Source organism: Megascapheus bottae, chromosome 3 (assembly GCF_031878675.1).
Source record: "Megascapheus bottae isolate mThoBot1 chromosome 3, mThoBot2.hap1, whole genome shotgun sequence".
NCBI lineage: Eukaryota > Metazoa > Chordata > Mammalia > Rodentia > Geomyidae > Megascapheus > Megascapheus bottae.
This window is the reverse complement of record NC_143511.1, coordinates 83,339,480-83,357,316: the sequence shown is the minus strand read 5'-3', so window position 1 is coordinate 83,357,316 and position 17,837 is coordinate 83,339,480. Positions and strand designations below refer to the sequence as shown.

Below are 17,837 nucleotides of genomic sequence, written 5' to 3'. Positions count from 1 at the left end.
GACACAGACACTAAGTTGCCTCCTCATCCATTTCTGGATGGGCTGAGAAGGGCTTTTCTCCGTGAGAAAGACTGGCCAGAACACTCTACGACGTGGATTTCCGGAGGATGACAGACACACAATCCAGGTCGGAGAGGTTTATCTCTCACGCGGGCGGGTCCTGGCGGTGGAGACGTAGTGCGCAGGCGCACCGCCTCCGCCCGGCCCCGCCCCCCGGGAGGCGCCGCTCCTCACGCTCAGCTCTGGGGCTTGCGCACTGCGTCCCTAGCCAGAGGCGCCTTCCCGGCCGGGGACTTCCGGCGTGCTGAGGTGCGGTTCCGGGTCGTGGTGCGGCTGTGGGGAACGGGGCAGCCGCTCGGCCGGCGGGTGGCGGCGGCCGGCGGGGGGCATGAGGGTAAATCCCAGGGAGCGGCAGCTGAGCGGGTCAGTAGGAGCACCGGTTTCTTGAGGATTCCGAGAGTGCAGAGTTCCGGACAGGGTCCCGGGAGGCGTGGGAAAGCCGGGGCCTCCCCTCAGGAGCGTGTCTCTGGGCTGGCTCGGCCCGTGTAGTGTGGAGACAGCTTCAGGTAAAGCTTGTCCCAGCCTCCCGCTCCCGTTCTCCACCGCCGGTCAGCGCGTCCTCTCGTGGGCCCTGTGGCGGTCCCCTCACCCCTCAGCTCTCGGCGGTGTCTGTCGGGCCCTTGTCCAGGCGGCCTGGGAGCATCCGTTTCCTGGCCTTTTCCAGAACCGGAGGCTGCCCTGAGCCTGACAGCTGGGTGTGCGATTTAGGTGAGGAGATGCTAGGGGCACCCGACCGTGTCTGGGTGCGTGCGTGTGTGGGGGGAGAGGAGAGTGTACGCAGTCTGCTCTGGTAGGTTCAGGCCCTGTATTGGGCAGTATCTTGGTGCCCTGTGCGCACAATGTGCCATCAAGTTTCCAAAGCATTGCCTGTGTAGCCCCCTCCCCGCCCCCCCTCCCTTTCCCTGGGCCCCACCGGGCAAGGGGGAGCAAGGAGGCAGCAGCATGGCGTAGGCTGCCTTATTGTCACCTAGAGGGCTGCTGAAACTTTTGATTCCGGGTGGTGGTTTCTGTTGTTGTTTTCTTTGTTTATAGACGTGGCAAAAGAATGTTTGAAGGCCTCGAGGCGAAACGATTGTACTTTAGACAAGAGTTGAGTCCGCCAATTTGATCTGAACTTTGTTTCAGAAGGAAATCGGTGAAGTAGATCGCACTGTGTGGGCACTGGGCAAAACACCCCGTCGTTAGAAACTGGCTCCTGCATCGTTCAAAACTCTCAGGTTTGGGGCTGTGAGTCTGGCCTAGTGGTAGAGCGCTTGCCTAGCATGCACGAGGACCCGGGTTCAATTCCTCGGTACCGCATACATAGAAAAAGCCGGAAGTGGTGCTGTGGCTCAAGTGGTAGAGCTCTAGCTTTGAGAATAAGCCCAAGGACAGTGCCTGAGTCCCAGCCCTACGACTGACCTAAAAAAACAAAACAAAAAAAGACCCCTAAAACTCCCAGGTTTGAACAGTCAAATGGAGATACACATCAGTTTAAAAAAAAAAAGAATTGTCACCCTATTTTGAAAAGCAGAAGGGTGAATTCCTAATGTGAATACCCACTAGAGCTGGACAAGAGGCATATTGTTGGTATAGCTCAGCACAGAAAGAGTTTCTTGTTGAATTGGTGTTTGCACTCAGGACCTGGGTACTGTCCCTTAGCTTTTTCTACACAAAGCTAGCCACTTTACCTTTTCTGGCTTTTTGCTGGTTAATTTGAGATGAGTTTCAAGGACTTTCCTACTTGGGCTGGTTTCAAACCTGGAAACAGTCTAAGCCTGAACTGCTCAACCTCCTGACTGGCTAGGATTACAGGTGTGAGCCACTGACGCTGGGCATGAGATGGTTATTGTTTCCACAGCTTCCTGCAAGCTTCCTGAGATCCATGAGCATGCAGGTGGTCCCTCTCCCATTCATCGGTGTGATAACTACTGCATATGTGAATCTGTTCGCTTCCTCTGTATTTCTCCCTTGGCCCTTTGCTGTCTTTCCGTTTAGACTTACTGTGATCCATTCCTGAACATAAGCAGCTCCAGTCATACTGATTTCTCCCAGGCATTTTTTTTTTTCTTTGTTGGTCTTGGGGCTTGAATTCTGGGCCTGTGCACTGTCCCTGAGTGCTTCAGCTCAAGGCTACCTTCCTACGCCTCAACCACAGCCCCACTTCCTGTTTTCAAGTGATTAATTGGATATAAGAGTCTCATGTTCTTTCGGGCCATGGCTGGCTTTGAACCAAGATTCTCATCTCAGCTTCCTGAGTGGCTAGGATTTCAGGCGTGAGCCACCATGCCCGGCTCTTAGTCCCTGGGTTTTGATAAGGCTGTCTCCCTGCCGTGGCCTAGAAGTCACCCCTCCCGCCTTTTCTCTCCTCTTGCCAGTACTGGAGTTTAAATTCAGGGTCTCTGAAACTTTTTTTGCTAGCTAATTAGAGTTTTCTGCCCAGGCTGATCTTGAACCATGATCCTCAGATCTCAGCCTCCTATGATACAGACAGAGATCACCTAGCTCCTGCCTGGAAATGTTCCCGCTTGATGGATTAGCCATAGCCCAAACTAACATGACCTCTTTGAAACTAACATGGGACAAATTCTGTTGGAAATGATTTCTTATCTAGAATCATATAAACACTCATTATTTATAGTTATTTTTTAAAGGCCAAAACACAAACTAAACAATGTTGCTTCATTATAACCATGGTATTCTTAAACTGAAAAAAATTTTAGCAGCCTACTACAGAACTACAGAACTTTGTGCCATGTGTAACATTAAAGTGACATGATAGAGCTATGTGTGGTGCCTCACACCTGTAATCCTAGCTACTCAGGAGGCTGAGATCTGAGAATCAAGGTTCAAAGCCAGCCCAGGCACTAAAGTCTGTGAGACTCTTATCTCCAATTAACCCTTTAAAAAGTGGAAGTGGTAGCTGTGGCTCCATGGGTAGCCTTGAACTGAAGAGCTCAGGGACAGCGCTCAGGCCCAGAGTCCAAGCCCCATGACGGGCCAAAAAAAAATGACATGGTAGTTAAAACAATTCAACTAAGTTATATATGTTTAATGTGATATAATAATTTGAAAGATGTCAACCTAAAATACATAGTGCTAATTACTATTTAATAAAATAGAGGCACTTTTATTGTAATAAGATGCCTGGCCTTAAGCCAGCCATCAAATAATGGGAAACTTTTTTTGGTAACACTAGGAATTAAAATAAGTTAGGATTATAAGAGTAAATGTTTCGGGCCGGGAGTTTGGCCTAGTGGTTAAAGTGCTTGCCTAGCATGCACGAAGACCCGGGTTCAATTCCTCGGTACCACATACATAGAAAAAAGCCGGAAGTGGTGCTGAGGCTCAAGTGGTAGAGCTCTAGCCTTGAGAAAGTCCAAGGACAGTGCTCAGGCCCTGAGCTCAAGCCCAGGACTGGCAAAAAAAAAAAAAAAAGAGTAAATGTTTCACCAACAGCAATATATTTTATTGATCTATTTTTTATTAAAAGATATTATTAACACTGAATTTTTTCATCCTATTTCAAACTTACATTTATAGTTATTTTACTTGGCAAATATTTACTGAGTGTGGATACATGCCAGATGTCCCATACTGCGACATTTACAGATAAATAAGACTCAGTCTTTGTGCACTGAAGCTCAGTTTAGAGTGTGCGAGAGAGCTAGTTATTGCAGTACAATGAAATAAATACACTCTGTGAACAGTTCTTCGTGTGATATAGTAGTAGTACTGTATGTTAAATTCTGTGAGGTGGGAAATAGCCAGGGAATGCTTAATGTGAGATAAGCTGAACTTCATTGAGTTTCTCTTGTTTAATCATTTTAACTTCAAATTCCAGATTAGGAAGAATAAGTAAATTTACATAGCTGGTAGAGACAGAGCTGGGATTCAAGCCTAGGTGTGGGCATCTACCCAGAGCATTATAAGTCAGGATGCAGTGATGATACTTGCACAAACCTAGGTCTGCCTGCTACCTTAATCTCAACTTTTTTTCTAATTGTTTGTTTCCCATCTTGTCTTCTCCCACACTATGACTGTCTTTATGCAAGTATATAATGGAGGGTCTGTTCATAGGAAAAAATATGAATATTAAAATGAATTGTATAGAAGTCATTTAGGGAGAGATGGGTACCACCGTGTATGTGTATACCCCCAGCTATTTTAGAGGCCAAGGTAGTAGATTTCTTGGGCCCAGTTGAAGCTAGCCTTAAAAAAAAAATAGCAGGGTGGATGGGCGGAGCTCTACTATCAGCAGCAGAGACAATTTATGGAGAATAAGCATAGACTCTGAATTCAATTGGTGCTCCTCCTTTTACTGGATATGTGATCTTTGGGAAGCTGCTTAACTCTTGTTTTCTTCAACTGTGGGATAAGATGGGATGGGATGGGATGGGATGGGATGAATTTGAAGAGTAAATTGACCTCTCAGATTGTTATGATATTTTAATATGAATAAAAGGCCTGGTCCAACTTGAACAATCAGAAAAGCTTTAAATCTAAACTTTCTGAGCAGTAGTTTTTAGATTTTTGGAGCATTTCAGAATTTGGGTTTTCACATTAATAATGCTTAGCTAATAAAGTCTATACAAATGTTCCTAAGTCCAAAAAAAAAAAAAAGTTGAAACCTAAAAGCACTGTTGTCTTTAAGCAGTGCTTTGTAAGGTCCCTGAGTTGATGCCCATAAGATCTAATGGTATAATACTGTGACATGGTGTTAGAGTTGTGAATGAGTTTCTAGCCTGAGTAAAGAGAGAAACAACTATGTGTTTGTGTATTTTTGAGGGGGGTATCGGTTGTGAGATTTGAATTCTGGGCCTGGGCGTTGTTCCTGAGCTCTTCAACTCAAGGCTACTGCTCTATCCCTTGAGCCACAGTGCCACTTGAGCCACTTCTGGTTTTCTAATAGCTAACTAGAGATAAGAGTCTCATGGACTTTAGTGCCTGGGCTGGCCTTGAACTACAGTCATCACATCTCAGCCTCCTGAGTTGCAAGGATTACAGGTGTGAGCCAGTATGCCTGGCTTTTTTTTTTTTTTTTTCCATTCCTGGGCTTGAGCTCAGGGCCTGAGCCCTGTCCTTGGACTTTCTCAAGGCTAGAGCTCTACCACTTGAGCCTCAGCACCACTTCTGGTTTTTTTCTATGTATGTGGTACAGAGGAATCAAACCTGGGTCTTCGTGCATGCTAGGCAAGCACTCTACCACTAGGCAAACTCCTGGCCCTATAACTCAATGCATTTTTAATTGGTGCATTTTAATTGTACAAAGAGTTTTACTGTGATAGTTCCATACATGCACATAATGTGCTTTGGTCAAGTTTATTGTTTCTATGACTTTTTCTCATCTCCCTCCTTTAAAAATATTAATGGGCTTTAATATTTTGCTTAGTACATTGCATTGAAAAAATATTTCAAGCCAGGCATGGTGTACACATCTGATATCCCAGTAATAGTGAAAATGAGGTAGGAAGATCAGGAATTTAGATTCAGTCTGAATTACATAGCAGTTTCCTGCACAGAGGAGGGTTGAGGGTGTGTGTGTGTGTGAAAAGAGGTTGAAAAGATGACATAGACCAAGATGCACACCCCCCCCCCAGCTTTTTTCCTAAAGTTAGAAATTTTTTATTGAAGTTAGCATTCCATGAGGCTATATCCAAAGACATTCTAAGTATTACTAGCTGTTATTTTTAGCAGACAACAAAGAGCTAAGGTTGGAGGGGTCAGTAAACCCAGGGCTGACCAGCCTGAGTGCTAGACAAGAGAGGTCAATTCTAGTTTGCAGTCAATGAATACTTTAAGATCTGTGGTTCATTGAGCAGTTACAAGTAAAATGTTAGTCCTTGGGGATACAAAGAACAATAAAGCCTGGTTCAGACTTTGAAGTTGTTGACATTCTAGCATGGGAGAGGTGTGTGCAGCTGAACTACAGAGCATAGTACTGTAGGTACTAAGGTACAAGTCCTCACAGAACAGTGTGGAGCTCAGATAAGGGACGTTGTGCTAGTGCTTCACCTCGTTTATTCCTGGGTGGGAAGGTATTAGCATTCTGGTTTCACAGATGAGGAAAGTAGGACACAAAGAATTTAAATATATTTTCTTGAGGGCTGGGTTACACTCCCTCACTGAGGTAGTGCATGCTTAGTATGTTCAAGGCGCTGAGTGGAGTCTTCAGCACTGGAAAGTTAAAAAAAAAGTCATGGAATGTATCCAGCTGGTAGATAATGAGCTATGGGGATTGTGTGCCTGGTTTGGGATGTCCACTCTTTAGACTGTGCCATATTGTTTGCTCTTATGATATGGGTGGGGGCTCTTTTGACATTCTTCTGAGGAGCTCACCTTTGAGCTGTCACAGCCACTTCTAGGTGGTAGGGAGAGTGAGGAATGAGGTACCTCTGCACTGAATTTGCTAATCTGTGTCACTTCACATACCTTGCTTGCCTTTTTTTTTTTCCTGGTCTTGAGACTTGAAATCAGTGCCTGAGCACTATCCTTGGGCTTTCTGAAGGCTAGAGCTCTACCACTTGAGCCACAGCACTACTTCTGGCTTTTTCTATGTATGTATTACTGAGGAATTGAACCCAGGGCTACCTGTGTGCTATGCAGGCACTCTACCACTAGGCCAAACTTCCTGCCCCTTGTTTTCCTATTGGTGGAGGGCTTGTTTGTTTTGTTTGTTATCTGAACACTCTGAAAATTTACAGTTGAGTGGATTTATCCATTTCAGGATGAGGGAATTTGCTAGAAATTGGTTATTCTGATGTATAGTCTTATTGTTAAGGACATCAGGGATATCAGGTTGTACTAGAAAATTCTGTCACATTGCATTGTGTTTTCTGCCAGTTTGAGGTTTTGAGAAGTTTTGACTCAGAAGTTAGTACATTTACACCTGTGTAGAACCTAAAATGGAGTGCTTCTACTTCAGTCATTTTTAAATGCTTTTGTACACTTTTCTCCCTTACTCTTCATTCTGTGAGTCAAATGGATTTATCTGCATTTGATACAGTAGCCTGAGGTTTGGGGATAGGTATAATTCACTCAGTTGTGTCTTGAGCATCTCTCTCAAGTTGTCTCCAAGACATGTGCTATTGTGTTCTATGATGGGCCTTGGAGAACAGGAGACATATGCCAAGTGGAAAGGTGGCAGGTACTTAGGTTTAGTTGCTTGTTGACATATAATGAAATAGGCCCAGGGTTCCATATTTTCTTTGTTTTTGTTTTTGAAAATGCTGGAAATCTGGATTTTAATGAATTGGATATAAAAATAGTTGTGTTGATAAGAACCACATTTGTGGGTTGTATACAGTACTTGGTTGACTGACTATAAACTTTGATCTACCTGCCTGTTGAATATTCTACCCAAAATCTAAAGCAGGAGGTAAAACATTGGGGAGACAGAGAGAGAGAGAGAGAGAGAGAGAGAGAGAGAGAGAGAGAGAGAGAGAGAGAGAGAGAGAGTGAGTGTGTGTATGTGTGTGTGTATGTGTATGTGTATGTTTCTTCTGATTCTGAGGCTTGATCCCATGGCCTTGTCCTTGTGAACAAAACGATTGTCTTTCTTTCTTTCTTTCTTTCTTTCTTTCTTTCTTTCTTTCTTTCTTTTTGTGGGTCATAGGGCTTAAACTCTGGGTCTGGGCATTGTCCCTGAGCTCTTCAGCTCAAGGTTACCCCTCTACCTTTGAGCCAAGCCCCACTTCCCGTTTTCTAGAGGTTAACTGGAGATGAGAGTCTCAGGTCCTTTTGTGCCCCGGCTGGCTTTGAATCTTGATCCTCAGATCTCAGCCTCTTGAGTAGCTATGATTGCAGGCATGATGCTAGGATTGCACCACGCCGGCTTGTTTGTCTTGTTTTGCTCATGGCTGACACTATTTGAGACACATCTCTAGCTTAGCTCTTTTTCTGTTTATTTTCAAGATAGAGTCTCACATAATTTTTCTCTCCAGCCTAGCTTTGAACCTGGATCATCCAGATCTTACCTTCTTGAGTGGCTAGAATTACAGCCATGGGCCACTGGCACCTGGGGTTTTGATCAAAATGTCTGAATGCCAGAATAAGGGGACATTGTACCTTGTACTGATTTTTTTTTAAAATTTAATCCATGGATAGGATTTGGATGAGGAGATAACCTGTACTACTTATGCTTGGTGCCCTTAGAAGATTAAATGCTACCAGATCACTCATCTCTGTGGTTCTCTTCACAGTACCATGAAGTAGCATTGTAAATTTGTATGCCATCTTTTCTTTAACCTTCATAATCCTTTATAATAGAAGTGGTATCTTTTTTTTTTTTTTGCCAGTCCTGGGCTTGGGCTCAGGGCCTGAGCACTGTCCTTGGGCTTTCTCAAGGCTAGAGCTCTACCACTTGAGCCTCAGCACCACTTCCGGCTTTTTTCTATGTATGTGGTACCGAGGAATCGAACCCAGGTCTTCATGCATGCTAGGCAAGCACTTTAACCACTAGGCCAAACTCCCGGCCCCTAGAAGTGGTATCTTAAGAGGAATAATCACAACCTTTGAAGATAGAGAGATTGGCACCCAGTGAATTACCGTTTAGTAGAAAGTGCAATAGACTGCAAGAGACTTGAATCCTAAATATAACTATCATCAAAAGCCTTTGGATTTTGGTCAAGTCACTGACAGATCTTTGGGTCTTTTTTTCCCATCTGGATAATGGATAATAAGAACAGAATTCAAGTCTTGCCAAGTCTTTTCAGGATACTCAGCTTTCTGATTCCAACTGACATGGCACAGTTGAAGTCAATTACACCATTTCATTGGCAGATAAGGAACAGCTACTCAATGCTGCTTGTCTTCTCTCCGCCCTGGATAACAGGTAGGGGGCTTGCCCTCTCTGGGTGCCAGGTAGGGGGCTCATACTCTTCCCTCTCTGGATGGTGAGTAGGGAGGCGTGTCCTCTCTGGAGGGCAGGTAGGGAGCTGCTATTCAGTGCTTTTTGGGGTTCTTTGTTCATGATTTCTGGGAAGGGACCTTGATGGGCCAGGCACTTCCCAAATGGATACAGTGCTTTGTTGACTATATATACATAAGATTGAATGGGGCAGAATGAGAGAAATATGGTCAGGGAGTTCTCAGCCCAAGAGTTTAATTTATTTTTATTTTAATACCAAGCTTCCACAAGGTGAAAATTGAAGAAATATTGTCTTCTAGATACTTGTTTTCATTCATACTCTATTGTATAAAGAAATAACACAGAATATAAAAATGAAGAAAATAAATCCTGAACAGTCATTCAGAATTTATTAACTCTACTTGGCAGCATTCTGGATATATTGAAGAAATAGATTTAATATAAAACCCCCACAAAATTTAGACTGAAAGTAGAACATAGTTTTAAGTAATTGAAAGTGAGAAAACAGGTAATTCACTTAAAAAGAAAAAAAAAACACCCTGAAATTCGGGAAAAAGCAAAAAGATATTAGAATAGCTATTGAAATTAAATTATAGTAATCGCTTGTGAAATAAATTATTATTTACCTCTAAGTATATTCAGTGTTAGATTCATAATATCCAAAAGTGAGTATGTTTTCATGAATGTGATTCTATTATTGATGCAGATCAAGTGGTCTGAATGTGTACAGCCGCAAAAAATAATAATATGTTTTTAGTTCCCTGTGGACTCATTTTAAGGTACTATGTTACAAAAGTACTGTTTCAGCAGAGAAATTGACAGGAAATTGTAAACAAAGTAAATCTTGAATGTAAACTTTAGTTGCTGACATATAGGAGACTTAAGAACTGAGGTGCAGACTTGAATCCTGAAGCAGTGTGAGGTAGGGCTTTTGAAATTACACCTACCTGCACCAAATACTACCTATCACTAGCTGTGTGACCTGGACAGTCTGCAAAATTGGGATCATAATGCCAATCTCACATCGTACTTGTGGGGACTAAATGCAAACATTTATGTTAGTACTTAGTAGGAAATATGGTGCTTTGGAGAGATTGCATGTACCAGCCAGGAGGGGCTCAGAACCTTCAGGAAGTTAGAGTGATGGAACTAGCAGTGATACTGGAGTGATTGTGAATAATTCTTGTTCATTTTCTTATCAGGATTGGAAAAGTGATCATTAATTTCTTTCTTTTTTTTTGGTTGGCCATGGGACTTGAGCTCTGGGCCTGGGTGTTGTCCCTGAGCTCTTCAGCTCAAGGCTACTGCCCTACCTCTTAAGCCACAGCACCACTTCTGGTTTTCTGGTGGTTAATTGAAGATAAGAGTCTCATAGAGTTTTTAGTGCCTGGGCTGGTTGAATCTGGATCCTCAGATCTCAGCCTCCTGAATAGCTAGGATTACAAGAATGAGTCACTGTGCCTGGCGGTCATTAATTTCTAATTGTGCTTTGTGGATTGCTTAGTGCAGACAACTATTGTGCACTCTTGAAGTTAATGTGCTCTTTGAGGCTATTAAATAATTAACCTGATAAATTGCAATAGGCAATTATCTTACCTTTTCTTGGTGCTTGTAGCTACCCTTTGAAGTTGTTAAGGAATATTCTGTTGTCTTCATTCCTATTTTACAAATGGTCAACACAAAACTTAGTGGGCTTAGTACTTCAAGATGCAGTGTTACAAATATTGATAAATCTAAAGTTCATACTTTTGTGTTTTGACTCTAACTGGATCCTTTGCCACTATTTCATGCTGATCCAGATCTGGTTATTGGAACTGTCCCCCTGTTTGGGGATTGTCATCAGTCTGGTCATTTATTTTATTAATTTAAATGTAATGCTTATAGAAAATCATTATTGATCATATCGAGAACATTTGATTATAGGTATAACCTTGTAACATAGAGTTTACAGATTTAATAAAACCCAAATATTAATTCCTGGCAAAGACTGGTGGTGAGGGGCCAGGAGTTTGGCCTAGTGGTATAGTGCTTGCCTAGCATGCACAAAGACCTGAGTTCCATTCCTTGCTACCACATACATAGAAAAAGCCAGAAATGGTGCGGTGGCTCAAGTGGTAGAGCTCTAGCCTTCAGAAAGTCCAAGGACAGAGCTTAGGCCCTGAGTTCAAGCCCCAGGACTAGAAAAAAAAAAGTTTGGGGTGAGATGGACACTCATTTATTATTAGTGGATTGTAAAGGATTGTAAATTGGTGAAAGTTTTTCTGAAAAGCACTTTGGCAATGTTTATCACAAGATTTTAAAAAGAGTCTGAGATGTAGGAAATATGTTCGTGTCCAAAGGTGTTCACTATGGCAATACTTGTATAAGCAAACAGCTTTAGTGTTGATATAGGTTAGAGAAGCCGAGCACTGGTGGCTCACACCTGTAATCCTAGCTGCTCAGGAGGCTGAGATCTGAGGATCACAGTTCAGAGCCAGCCTGGGCATGAAAGTCCATGAGACTCTTGTCTCCAATTAACTACCAGAAAACTGGACGTGGTGCTATGGCTCAAAGAGGTAGAGTGCTAGCCTTGAGCTGAAGTGCTCAGGGACAGCGCTCATCTAGAGTTCAATCCACACGACCGAAAACAAAACCAAACCAAACCAGAGGCCAGGAGTTTGGCCTAGTGGTAGATGGTTGCCTAGCATGTACGAAGACCTGGTTCAATTCCTCGATACCATATACATAGGAAAAAGCCAGAAGTGGTGCTGAGGTTCAAGTGATAGACTTCTAGCCTTGAGAAAGCCTAAGGACAGTGCTTAGGACCTGAGCTCAAGCCCAGGACTAGCAAAAAACAAAAATCCCGAAATTATGGAAATGCTACCGAATTGAATGTGGAACAGCCATTTAGATATTTTAGAAGAATTTTGATGACATTAATATGTGCATATAGCAAGTGGTGAAAGAATGTACAATGTAAAGTATGATTTTAATTATGTCAGACCTATGAAAAATTAAAAGTAGATGGAAATTTTATAGGTCTTTTTGCTTTTCTCTGTTTTAGAAATATTTTCTGAAAAACTTTATTACTTTATTACTATTAATTTTTTGTGGTGCTGGGGATTAAAACTAGGACCTTATACAGGCTAAATAAGAACTCTGCTACCAGAGTAGCAGGGAGCTACCTCCCTGAGCCTATAAAAGTCTTTTTAACTTTAAACTTGGTATTAACAAATCTGAGTAGACAGTAATCATCATTCCAACTAACAGTTTGTGTTTTCATCTCAGTTATTTTGCACTTAGAATATGGCTTCATGTGTTTTGTCATATATGATAGATGTTAAAGTTCCTCACTTGTCCAACCTGCTAGCCCCCCCCATAAAAATTGATGCCATGTGCCTGTAATCTTAGCAATCAGAAGCCAAGGTAGAGATCACAAGTTGTATGCTAGCTTTGGCTGCACTAGGAGACCCCATCTCTAAACACATTAAATGGAATAGAGCAACAAAGAAACCTCAAACAAAAAACCCTCGGCCTGCCTGTCCCCTACCCCAAACATAAAAAGAACATATAGAAGAGAAGAGGGGCCCAGGAGTTTGGCCTAGTGGTCGAGTGCCTGCCTAGCATACACAAAGACCCAGGTTCGATTCCTCGGTACCACATACATAGAAAAAGCTAGAGGTGGTCGGGAGTTTGGTCTAGTGGTAGAGTGCTTGCCACCAAGCATGCACCAAGATCCATGTTTGATTCCTCGGTACCACATACATAGAAAAAAGCCAGAAATGGTGCTGTGGCTCAAGTGGTAGGGTTCTAGCCTTGAGAAAATCCAAGGACAGTGCTCAGGCTCTGAGCTCAAGCCCCAGGATGGGCACTAACTAACTAACTACATAAATAAAAGAAGAGTCTTGTCTGTATTGGAGTGCCAGTGTCCTAGGACTAGATTACACTACCTCTTTTCTATTCAGTGAGACTGAGTAGGCCTGGGCACTTTGGTCTTCCTTTTGTTTGTTTATTTTTGTTTTGGTCAATTGTGGGGCTTAAACTCAGGGCCAGAGCACTGTCTGAGTCTGACAGCTGTTCCTGAGCTTTTCTTTTTGCTCAAGGCAAGTGCTTTACCACATTAAGCCACATATATGGCCTTTCCTGCTCATTCTAGCTTGAAATTGCAATCCTCAGATCTCAGCCTCCTGAGCAGCTAGGATTACAGGTATGAGCCACTAGCTTGGTCTTTATTTTCCCAGGGATTACATTCCTATCTCTATGAACATGAGGATTGCCATTGATATGTAGCATTTTGTGAGTTCAATCCTTATATAGCGATATGCACTTTTATTATATAGAAAATCAATTGTGTTAACAAAAAAAGTTCAACCGAGGCCTAATACATCTTTAAAGTATTTGAGCAAGCAGTGACTCATGATTTGGGTAGCTTCAGACCAGAAGTGGTTCAAGTGTTTTGTTATTTAAGACAAAGGGAAGTGGATTTTGTTGTTGTTGTTCTGTTTTTTGTTTGTTTTGGTTTTTTTTTTTTTTTGTAGGGGGTTTCAAGGCTTTTTGGCTTAGAGTAGCAGTACTCTACTGCATGAATCATGCCTCCAGCCCTGCACTTTGCTGATTATTTTAGAGACGGAATCTAGCAAACTTTTCTGCCTTGGCTGGCCTTAAATTGAGATCATTTGGATCTCAGCCTTCTGTGTTACTCAGATTTTAGGTAACTGGCTAAGAGTTTTATAGGAAGAACATAGAAGTAAAGCAATGAACGTATTTGGTGACTTTTGTACAGTTGGCTCATTTGATCTGTCCAAAGAATTCCTTAATTACAGAATTATAAGTTGGTTGACTATTTCTACCTTGTTGAGCTTAAGTTCTGTTTTCCTTTTAATATGGGCATATATGAGAAATAGATCAACTTAATTGTCTCTTTTTGGTGGGTGGAGGGAGTGCCATTCCTGGGGCTTGAGTTCAGTGCTTCATGTTCTTGCTCAGTTATTATTTTTTTTTCTGCTCACAGCTGATTATCTAGATCTGCTTTTTGCTGGTTAATTAGAGATGAGTCTTTTGCATTTGTCTGTCGGGCTGGCTTTGAACTGCTATCTGCAGATCTCAGCCTCCTGAGTAGCTAAGGATCCTCTAAATTTTGCTTATGTTTGCAAACTAAGCAAAATTAAGGTCACTTATGAGGCCTAACTGACTTAGTCTGCTCAATGATTCTTCAGATCTGCTCTTCATTTTAATTACTTTCCCAAGTGCGAATTTCTATGTTTTCATGTTTTGTAGAAAAAAAATTACGATGAAGGTTTTTTAGCTTTTATTTTTTTTTCTGGTAATGTGTCAGTAAAACATGTGGCTCATTTCCTGTCATCCCAGTTACTTGAGAGGTAGAGATGGTTTGCGGCCAACTTGGGCAAAAAGTTTGGCCCACCCAATAAGTTGACATGATTTGCATGCCCGTCATCCGAACTATGCCAGAAGCTTAAATAGTATGATTTTAGTCTAGGCTCATCTGTGAAAAAAATGCAAGACCTACTTTGAAAAGGGATAGGATTGTAGCTCAAGGAGTAGAATGCTTGTCTTACAAGTGAGAAGCTTTGGATATACCAGTATCAACCTTCCCTCCAAAAAAAGGATTATTATCTTACACTCATAACTATCATGTAGTCCATCATTGTAATAATTTCACATGTACATTAGACATTACGACCAGTTAGGATATTTTTAAACAATGCATGTAATTCTCCTATAGGTGGTATAAAAACTATGCAAAAAATCCAAGTATTTGAGCATATTTAAATTAGGAAAATATCAGGCAAGTTGTTTCTTTTGTAAACTGCTTCTGTCCAAAGCATTCTGTGCATTATCAGAATGAAAAATGACAGCACTTTGTCATCTGTTCAAATTGATATTGCACTCTTTACAATGACAGCTGAAAAGGCCCACAGGTGCCATATAAAGAGGTGACCATGTTGTCATATTTCATTTCGGCATCCCTCTGCAAAGCCATAATTACCTAATTAGGTTGTTAATTAGGAGATTAGCATTTCACTATATTGATAGAATGCTCTTTACTGGCGTGGGGCTAGATACAGATTTGTCTGCCTTAATTTATAATCTCTGCCTGTTTTGTACTTATTTATTTGCTTAAGATCCTTGTGTGAGGCAGCTCAGTTTACATGAGAAACAGTTTGTTTACAAGCTAATGAAGCTTTGATCACTAGATTAAAGTTGCTGAGTTAAAACAGGAACAGAATGAAAAGAGTGGCCAAGTCCTTGAAATATAAATTCTGAGTTGGTTTATTCTGGGAGCATAGGCAACAAACACATGATAAGGATTTGAATTGTTAGTGTAAAATCCAAAATACAGAAACTAAATCTGGGATGTAATATTCATAAACTAGGCAAAAATATTTTGGTTGTCTTTAATGATAAATTTCTATAATTTATACTTGGGATTATAAAATATATTGTATTTTGAATATACTTCAGAAACTGCAGCATGTTTAAGGACTTCAGAACAAATCTATTCAGTCTTTAGCGTCTATTTCCTTAGATAGTCATGTATTAGGCTTTGTTTTATTTGTACTTTCTATCCATTAGTCTGCTTGGAACATTCTTTTCCCATGCTCCACAATTTTTCAGTCCTTGAGGAATTTGAAGCATTTCACAGTAACCTTCGCTTGATGAGCTATTTGGTTTGAACAGTTTCTATCCAGTGTGTTTAACATTCTTTACAAGGCAGGGAAAACTTTTTTCTTTTTTATCTGTTTGAAACTTGCATTATACACACACACGCACACACATACACACACAATATTGTATGTATATCTTTTGCACTTTTTCTGTTTAAGACAATTACGAGTTTTAGGAACAATGTTAGCGCCATTCACACTGTGGTGGCAGTTTTATTCCTCCTCCTTTTCTTTCGCCTTCTTCTTTTAAAAAAAAAAAAAATTGAACATTTGAGGCCAGGAGTGTGGCCTAGTGGTAGAGTGCTTGCCTAGCAATATACAAAGACCCAGGTTCGATTCTGCGGTACCACATACATTGAAAAGCCAGAAGTGATGCTGTGGCTCTTGTGTTAGAGCGTTAACCTTGAGGAAAGCCCATGGATAGTGCTCAGGCCCTGAGTTCAAGCCCCGGGGCTGGAAAAAAAAAATTGAACACTTTGCTAGTTTGCATGTTATCTTTGCACAGGGGACACACTAATTTTCTCTGTCTTGTTCCAATTTGAGTACATGTGCTGCCAAAGCAATAGCCTTTTTTTTTTTTTTTTTTGCTGATCCTGCGCTTGAGCTCAGGGCATGAACCCTGTCCTTGGACTTACTCAAGGTTAGAGCTCTACCACTTGAGGCTCAGCACCACTTACGGCTTTTTTCTATGTATTTGGTACGGTGGAATTGAATTCAGGTCTTCGTGCATGCTAGACAAGCACTCTACCACTAGGCCAAATTCCTGGCCCCTGTATGTATCCTCTTTTATTGTTAAGTGTTCCAATGTATGTGCTATTGGCCATTATTTCTACCTCTGGCTCTTATGAATAAAGCCACTGTGAACATAATTCACAAGGTTTGGGCAACATGATTTCACTTCCCTTGGTTATGTACCTAGGTGTCAGATTACTAGATCTCATGGTAATTCTATTTTTACAAACATTTTGAGGAACTGCCTAACAGTTCTCTGAAGAAGCTGCATTATCCCTTTTGCTTTAGCTCTCCTCAGACTCAGTATTGCTGTGGTCTTTTCTGGAGGCAACCCATGGCTTCAGGACTTCCATGAGCTTTTATAGTAGAAAAATTTCAATTTTTTCTGTTCAGTCAGGTTTATTTTATTTTTTGCCAATGGGCTTTCTCAAGGCTAGAGCTCTACCACTTGAGCCACAGCACCACTTCTGGCTTTTTTTTTTTCTATGTATGTGTTACTGAGGAATTGAACTTGGGTCTTCGTGCATGTTAGGCAAGCACTCTCACTAGGCCAAATTCCCGGCCCCCAGTCAGGTTTATTTTATGAGCACATACTTACCAGCATTAGTGGTAGAAATCAAAGACTCATAGTACTTTTCTCTCAAGGATTTCACAGTCCATTGGTGAAACTTCTTACTAGGAAATTAGGAGGTTCCAAAGCCCGAGAATAAACCAACTGCTCAGAAATTTTTGGATTTATGTAATATGCTTGGAGATCCATGCAGAGGTTGACTTTTCTTTCTTTTTTCTTTTTTTTTTTTGCCAGTCCTGGGCTTGAGCTCAGGGCCTGAGCGCTGTCCTTGGACTTTCTCAAGGCTAGCACTCTACCACTTGAGCCTCAGCACCATTTCCAGCTTTTGTCTATGTATGTGGTACCGAGGAATCGAACCCGGGTCTTCGTGCACTTTAACCACTAGGCCAAACTCCCGGCCTCTTTCTTTTTTCTTTTCATATCTATGAGGTTTATCTTCCTAAAGTCTTATCAGTCTGTTTTTTTTTTTTTCCTCAAGTCCTGGGCTGGGTTATTTCCATCACTTGGCTATTGTGAATAGTGCAGAGATGAACATGGCTGAGCAGGTGAAGTTAAGGTGTTAGCTGGTTCTGACTAACTGGGGACACAAGGGAGTGCCTCTCTCATCACCTTTGCCATATTCTGTTGGCTGTAAGCAAATTAGGTCCCACCCACATCCAAGAGAGGGCTACAATGGGGTAGTAGACCATGTCAAAAGGTATGAATTTCTGAAACTAAAGATTGCGTCTACTGTATACACTCTCATGTCCATGAAGGCAGTGGTTTTATTTTTTTCTCCACATTGTAGCTCTGTTGTCAAAGAATGAAATCTGGATTATGTAGTCAGTTGATTTCTATTTATAGTTTTAAGTTTCTAAACTGGTAATTTCACATTGAAAAACAGTCTAGTTTCTTTGGCATTGTTCATTATCTTCACGCTAGGTAAAATTGTAAACATTTAACCTGAGATCTTAAAGCAAAG

At 41.6% G+C, this 17,837-nt stretch overlaps 1 protein-coding gene and 1 non-coding gene across 7 annotated transcripts in view; one reads left to right on the top strand and one right to left on the bottom strand.

The window, feature by feature from the left end:
* Positions 1-290: 290 nt before the first annotated feature.
* The window catches only part of Mapkap1 (MAPK associated protein 1), a 233,782-nt gene continuing 216,235 nt past the window's right edge, over positions 291-17,837 (top strand). The window contains exon 1 of one of the 6 annotated variants that reach the window (XM_090330646.1): positions 291-309. The gene's annotated coding sequence lies outside the window, so the exon portion shown is untranslated. Of the gene's footprint in view, positions 310-332; positions 769-1,079; positions 1,150-1,202; positions 1,278-17,837 lie in introns of those variants that run through there. The other 5 variants (XM_090330643.1, XM_090330642.1, XM_090330647.1 and 2 more) reach the window with 5 other exon arrangements.
* On the bottom strand, positions 16,034-16,136 carry LOC150065961 (U6 spliceosomal RNA). The gene has a single exon (XR_016535090.1). It is a non-coding gene; the product is annotated as a U6 spliceosomal RNA (small nuclear RNA).